Here is a 7,500-nt window from a genome sequence, read left to right on the forward strand (position 1 = left end):
GGCCAAAATCACCCGAACAGTCCACAGGAAGGGCCAGCATGCTGATATGTGTACTGACGGACGACCACGGACGTCCTGTGTGTACTGACGGACGGCCACGGACGTCCTGTGTGTACTGACAGACGTCCTGTGTGTACTGACGGACGTCCTGTGTGTGCTGACGGACACACGGACACACACGGACGTCCTGCGTGTGCTGACGGACGTCCTGTGTGTGCTGACGGACGGCCACGGACGTCCTCTGTGTACTGACGGATGTCCTGTGTGTGCTGACGGACGGCCACGGACGTCCTCTGTGTACTGACGGACGGCCACGGACGTCCTTTCTGTGCTGACGGACGTCCTGTGTGTACTGACGGACGTCCTGCGTGTGCTGACGGACACACGGACACACACGGACAGCCACGGACGTCCTGCGTGTGCTGACGGACGTCCTGTGTGTGCTGACGGACGTCCTTTGTGCACTGACGGACACACGGACACACACGGACAGCCACGGACGTCCTGCGTGTGCTGACGGACGTCCTGCGTGTGCTGACGGACGTCCTGTGTGTGCTGACGGACGTCTTGTGTGCACTGACGGACACACACGGACAGCCACAGACGTCCTGCGTGTGCTGACGGACGTCCTGTGTGTACTGAACAGACAGCCCACGTGGGCCAAAATCACCCGAACAGTCCACGGAGCGTGCTGATATGTGTACTGATGGACAGCCGGACGTCCTGTGTGTGCTGACGGACGGCCACGGACGTCCTGTGTGTGCTGACGGACACACACGGACGTCCGTGTGTGTACTGAACAGACAGCCCACGTGGGCCAAAATCACCCACGGACAGCCAAAATCACCCACGGACAGCCAAAATCACCCAAGAGGCCAAAAATGCAAAAATTAATATTTTTGAAGAAAGTTTTCTGAAAGGAAACATCAAAAATATGTCAACAAAGAGTTTAGGATGTCAAGTGTTGATCAAAAGTTGCTGTAGACATCCGTTTAGACCACAAAACTCCGACCTTTGTAGCATGCAAAAGACATGGTTAGAAGCAAAAGAAATTTATGAAAATTTACCAGAAAATAGCTTTAACCATCCTTATGAAGCATGCAAAAAATCAGATTCAAATTCGAAGTATTTTGTTTTTACATTAAAAATACTCCCCGGAACACAACCAATGTCTACTGGTGACAGACTGAAAAAAAGCGTTTTGTATATATAAGGGGTAGGCACTCTCTTGAGCCTCCTACCCCCCAGTACCCGAACGGTTCGGGTACGTAGTGTTGGACTGTTCGGTCCAACACTATCGAGGGCTGGGTTGAGGTCGATGGCCGGATTGTCCCAGATGAATTTTCCGGGAACTTTCCGGCAAATTTTCCGGTGGACCGTTTTGCCCCTAACTTCAAATTTTCGGGCTTGCATGGTCTTGGCCTGGTTTCATCCGTCTTCCAGTTGCTTTTTTGATTACATCTCAAGAGTGGTTGGAAAGATTGATGTTAGCGGGGCAAATGAACATTCGGCGTATGAGTGGTGATTGGATAGCTAGTGTTTGTAGGCTCTGTGCTCGCGCACCCAACTACAGACCAACTATCCTCCTCAGTTTCTTCACTAGCATAGTTTTATGCTTGTTGAACTGATCCGGGGCCTGTGTTGCGTACCTATCTGGAAGGAATTGTTACGCTTTGCTTAAAATGTTGTTTGCGGCATCTCCTTCGGTGGGGAAGTCGTGAACACATAAGCCGGCACTTGTGATCCTTGCGTCTTTGCATAGTTTATGCATTGTTCGCAAAGGTGAATAAGCTGTTTGCTGAGATCTCGGTTGCGGAAATATTATGGCGGTGACCCGAAGAAATTCTGTCCCGCTAAGCACGTTTGTCTCCGGACAAAAGATGACGGTCAAGTCTGCGTCTGTTCCCTGTTGAGCCATCCCACGGAATCGAGAGTGTAACGCCCCCAATCCTGGAAAGGATTGTTGGGACAGCCATGGTTCGAGGAAACGTACTAGCCAGTCTTAGGACATCAAGGCAAGCGTGTCCATGGTCGAGAAAGAAGGTTAAGGACATAAGGAAACTTAGACTTAACCTTATAAGAGCAAAGAGACAGCTAAGACGAGTAAGACGGTAGCTGGACGAGATAGAGAAGTAGCTCGACCAGCTTAACGAAGCTAAGTTGAGTTCACTCCAGCTCAGCCACTACTAAGTCAGCTCCACTAGCTGGACTACTAGCTCACTCAGCTGAGGCAGCTGGGAGTCAGCTCATCTCAGCTAGACGGACTGTTCGGGTTTTAGGCCGATGGTCCGAGTCCGGGTCAGTGGCGGGCTGTGAGGTCCGGCCATGAGGCCATGGGCTGTTGGGTCCTTGGACAAGGCCGTGGGCTAAGTCCAGGAGTCTTGGGGCGTGGGTTGGGCTTATGACCGACCCCAAACCCAATCAGAAAGGGCGAAGGGATGCAAGTGGCCGAAAGGGGACAACCCTTGGCCGATGGTGCCCGTTCGCTAGCAAGTCGTGCCTGTTCGTGGGGCAAGACTTACCCCCTCGTTTTCTATAAATATGGGGCCTCTCCTGTCGATTTCATTATCCATTTCCAGAGTAAAATACTCAGAGAAAAACGTAGAGAGAGAGAGAGAGAGTTCCGGCCAAGAGATCGGCCGGAAAAGGGCCGGTCGTGGTGGTTTAGTATCTCCGGCAAGGAGAACGGTTTAGGAGAGAGGAGGCCGTGTGGTTATGGATACCCAAGGCATAGAGAAAGGTCTGGAGAAGGACTCCAACCCCGTGGTTCAGTCAGATAGGGTCAGTGGGGTAACCACCCACTCATCGGCTAAGACCATCGGACAGTCCGAACCGGTCTAGCCATGGGCGTTTGGATTGTGTCCTATTCTTCTTATTCTTTTCATCTAATTCTTCTTCTACTCCTTCTGTACATTGGCGTGGCCTTGTTGATGTGTTGGGATTGGTTATAACCGTGGTTCTGGTTGAGTAATGCGGTCGCGGTCCATAACCGATGAGTTAGGCGCGCGCATGGTCTAAACCGGCCTCAGGTGATCCGATTGGATAGGGGCGGTTCTGTTCTGTTCTGAACGGTTGCAACCCTTCCCTGAACAGTCACAATGGTTCATGACTTGTGTAGGTTAAGGCGTGGTCCTTTGGCCATAGGCCGGACACACGCACGGACCAGACAGTCCATACGGACGGTTAGGTCGAACGGTTGGAACATCTGAATGGGTGCGAGTTGCCAAGGGTCATGACTTGCCAAGAGGCACGTGTGTCCAAAGGGTACTAGTTCCCAAAGGGTGTGAGTTCCAAACGGTGCCATTGGTTCAAGGCTTAGGCCGAACCAAGTGGACAGTCCGCGGCTGCATAGTCGAACGGACGGACGGTTAGTTTAACCGGAGTGTTGTGTCGCAAGGTCTGATTGGTTGCAAGGCAATCCGGTTTGGTCTTGGGCCTTACTCTGTGGTATGGATCCAGGCTTTGGGTCGGATCAGGTAAGAAGGTCCGTGAGCCTTTGGGCCGGACTTATAACTGGCCGATCGCACCTAGATCTTAATCAGACGGTTAGACGGGACTATGGACAATCCGGCTATGGTTGGATGGTTCTAGCCGCAAAGGCTAAGTAGGATATCTTACAATCAACCTCGGGTTGGTGAGTAGGATAGGCGCCATATGCCTTATGTAGGGCGTAGACCCACATGATGGCAATGGAAGGCCGGTCATATCAGTGCATGCTAAGTGGACGATGGCTTATCAAGTCTAGTGGTCGGATCATGTTTCATGACGATGGTTCGATGGCCGAACACTAGTATGGATAGTCATGTTGCTGGAGTAAGAGTATTGGTGTGATGCTTCTAGATATCAACCTTGGTGTTGATAACTTCGAGATTGGCTAAGAGTCATGACGAAGAGTATGGCTAGTACTATGTGTCGTAGACCATAAGTATTGAGCTTAGGTGTGATTGTTCAAGGAAGGCCGTGTAAGATCTGATCATGGTTGAGTATGGACGACCTGACCTCTGGATGATGGTCTAAGGTGTCGGTACTAACCTGATTAATGAATGCATCGGTTGGTATGAACAAATCATATCTATTGTCTGGGTTAAGTCCCAAGGCCGGTCAGGCCAGATGATGACTCATCAGTTCCAAGTCATGTGAGGATGGTTGGTTGATTGACTTAGGATCTAATGAGCTTTGTCAGTCCAGAAGATGGACTTGGTACTATTGCCTATAAGGTAAAAGGATTTCGGATTGTGCATGAGCCGAGAAAGGCCAGATGCAAACCCTTATCCTTTCAAAGACTTCTCAAAGGTTACTTATGTCTGTGGGGATGGTTGGTTGAATGACTAAGTACCTAGGGGAGCTGTTTGATGCAGGAGTCAAGATAAGGACCTTAAGTAAGATCATTGAGTGATCGTGGTCCAGCTGTTAAGCAAGAGCGATTCGAGTCAATGGAGGACCGATGAGCTAATAAGCTCCGTAGATGTGGCAAAGGTATGATCTAGCATTTACTTATGTAGATCTAGATAGAATGGTTAGGGGAATGGAACCTCAGAATCGTATGGCTTGGTTTGGGTTTAGGATTGACCTTTAAGCTAATTGGTAGTTGAGTAAACTGGCCAAGGCTAAGGTGATTCGACCGGACAAGTGTTAGATTGGTTTTAGACCAATGGTTAACTAGAGAATAATCCGCTGCGTATCTGTTGATAGGATCTAGGCTATTAATGACTAGGGAAGTCTTTAGCTAAGATCTAAGTTAGCCCTCGCCTTTAGGCGATATTATAAATAAAGGGCAAAAATTAAGAGGTTCGGCCAGGAAGTGGACCGAGCGACGTGAGGCATCGACCGCGGCCTAGGCGGCCGGGATCGGGTCTTACAAGTTGGTATCAGAGCATGCTTGATCCTGTTTAGGACAACGCTCTAAGATGTTGAGTTCCAAACCGAATTTATTTCCAAAAACTATGATGACTATGGAACCTTAGTTGGGGTGAGCCGAGAAAGAGTTGAGGTAAGCTAGGGTATCATGCTTGTGAATGTGAAAGTTCTAAGATGAACCGGCTTAGCCAAGATTCATTCTCCAAGGGCAAGATCCTAAAAACAGAAAGGTTGGTCGATCTAGTTATTAAGAAGTAATAGACGGGTTGGAAGGGATGGAAGCAATGCAAAACTTGTTTATGGATTACCTGGACAAGGGAAGTAACATGGACCAGAGAGTGGCTTAAGTTGAAATAAACGTGCAGCACTCTACTGAAGTTAAGTGTTATCCCTTGATGGCCGTTCATAATAAGTAAAGCATATGCAATGTTAAATCTGACTCAAAGGAGACACTACATGACCAGTACACGAGTGGACTTGTGATCAGATGGATCAGCTAGGACTCGGTATAGGTCAAGGTAGGTTTCCTTAGATCTAGTTGGATGGAATGAATCAATTCCAATCTGAATCCGTCCAAAGAAAGAATTGAGGAAACTCAGGGTATTCGTTCCAATCATTGGAAGAACATGATGTTAAGTATCTTAGTATGATGGGGATTGAGGTATATTATAATTTCTGTTGTGAATGGTGTCAGCATTCGCAATAGTAAGACGCTTTGGAGAATGGTATGGGACATTTTCCAAATGTGTGATTAAACCGAAATGCTACTCATCTAGGTACCCACTGGAAGTGAAACGGGTGGCTTTGTTGGAGTCTAACTTGGCTGAAGAAGCTAAGCTTAAGGCTAAGCCACAGTCTGGCCCATCGGGCAAGACTAATGATAAAAAGAGAAAATGGGACCAGGTGGACGGAGGTAAGACCTCTGGTTGCCAACCTGCATGTTCCAAATGTGGACGGAACCATACCGGTGAGTGCTGGAAGGCCAAGGGGGCTTGTGTTCGTTGTGGCAGCATGGACCATGGGGTTCAGAACTGTCCTCGACAGAACCCGTCTGGTAGAAGCGGCCAGATGACTTGTTTCCATTGTGGCCAGCAAGGACATTTCCAATCGAAGTGTCCCAAGCTGCAAGGAAGTCAGGGGAAGGGCCGTGGAGACACAGGCAAGGCGTCCCAAGGCAAACCAACCACAACACCAAGGGTGTATGAACTGTCACGAGACGATGGAGCTTTCGGATCTTTTGATTCGATCTCTAGCAATCTCTAAATTTATCTTTTTACATTCAAGTAGTAATGCTTGGTCTGGAACCTAGAATTGTCTAGGGGATTCTGATGGGGGTCTCTGATAGGAACCCTCATGATTGGTGGTGTAAAAAAACCCACGTACTTTCCGACGCAGGGCTACACATAGGTTTTGTGAGTCCGGGACTGGTCGGAAAGGGTCTGTTCTGTCTGTACGCTGGTGATAATTTTGGGATAGTGAGGGCAGCCGGTGGGCAAGCCAGGAACTCACTAGGTCTCATGTCGAATATCCCAGTGCAGATCCAGGGAAAGGTCTTCCCTGTGAATCTGGTCTGTGTCCACCTAAAGAATCACGAGATGATCCTAGGTATGGACTGGTTGGGAAAGTATCGGGCCACTCTCGATTGCCATAGAGGTCGTGTGCAATTGGAGACTGGGCTTCGACCGATCCAGTACCAATGTCTGTGTCCGGCTCAAGAGAAAGTAGTGGTTTCAGCAGTTCGAGCGATTCGGATGTTGGAACAGGGTTGTCAGTCCTTTTTGGCTACAATTACAACTACAGAGCCGGGCAGTTCTGTCTGTCTGAAAGACCTTTCAGAGGATTCGTTGGTGTCGAAGTTCCCAGATGTGTTCCAGGTACCTCAGGGTGTCCCCCCTGATAGGTCGGATCCATTTACGATTGAACTAGAGCCAGGGACAGCTCCGCTGTCCTAGAGTCCGTTTCTGTCGGCTCCGGCCGAGATGGCAGGGCCGAAATTGACCATGTCCGAGAGAGGACCATGGTCGCAGTACAACCAAGTCGGAGTTTGACCTAAGGTTAAGAATGATCAAGTCCAGTAAAGGACGAGGATCAGGCCACGACCTATTCGGAGATGGACCTATGGTCGGGGTGAAACGGTCGAGTCCCTGAGTGGACCAGGACCAGAGTACGATCGAGTCCAAGGAAGGACCAGGATCGAATTATGACAAAGTCCACTGAAGGACAGAAGTCAAGTCTGAGGCGTTTTTAGTCTGGAGGGACTAAGATCGCAATGTGGCCAAGCCTGAAAAGGTTGTGGCCGGTTAAGGGGATGATCCATTACGTTGTGGCTGAGGTCATGAACCTTATTGTCCATGAAGGACAAAAGAACCATAACAATCTGTTAGGACTTGTTGTAGGACGAGCAGCCTAAAGATTGGAACAAGTTCGTGAGGACTTGACTGGTACATCGAAGTGGTCATTTGGTGGTTTTGAATCAAGCTTGTTCTATTCTCTGATCAAGACTAGAATAAGTTCGGTTGGAATATTTTGTCTTGGGACAAGGTATAATCATCACCGGATTCGAGGACGAATCCATTACAAGTGGGGGAGACTTGTAACGCCCCCAATCCTGGAAAGGATTGTTGGGACAGCCATGGTTCGAGG

Source organism: Brassica napus, unplaced genomic scaffold (assembly GCF_020379485.1).
Source record: "Brassica napus cultivar Da-Ae unplaced genomic scaffold, Da-Ae ScsIHWf_1851;HRSCAF=2487, whole genome shotgun sequence".
In the NCBI taxonomy this organism is placed as follows: domain Eukaryota; kingdom Viridiplantae; phylum Streptophyta; class Magnoliopsida; order Brassicales; family Brassicaceae; genus Brassica; species Brassica napus.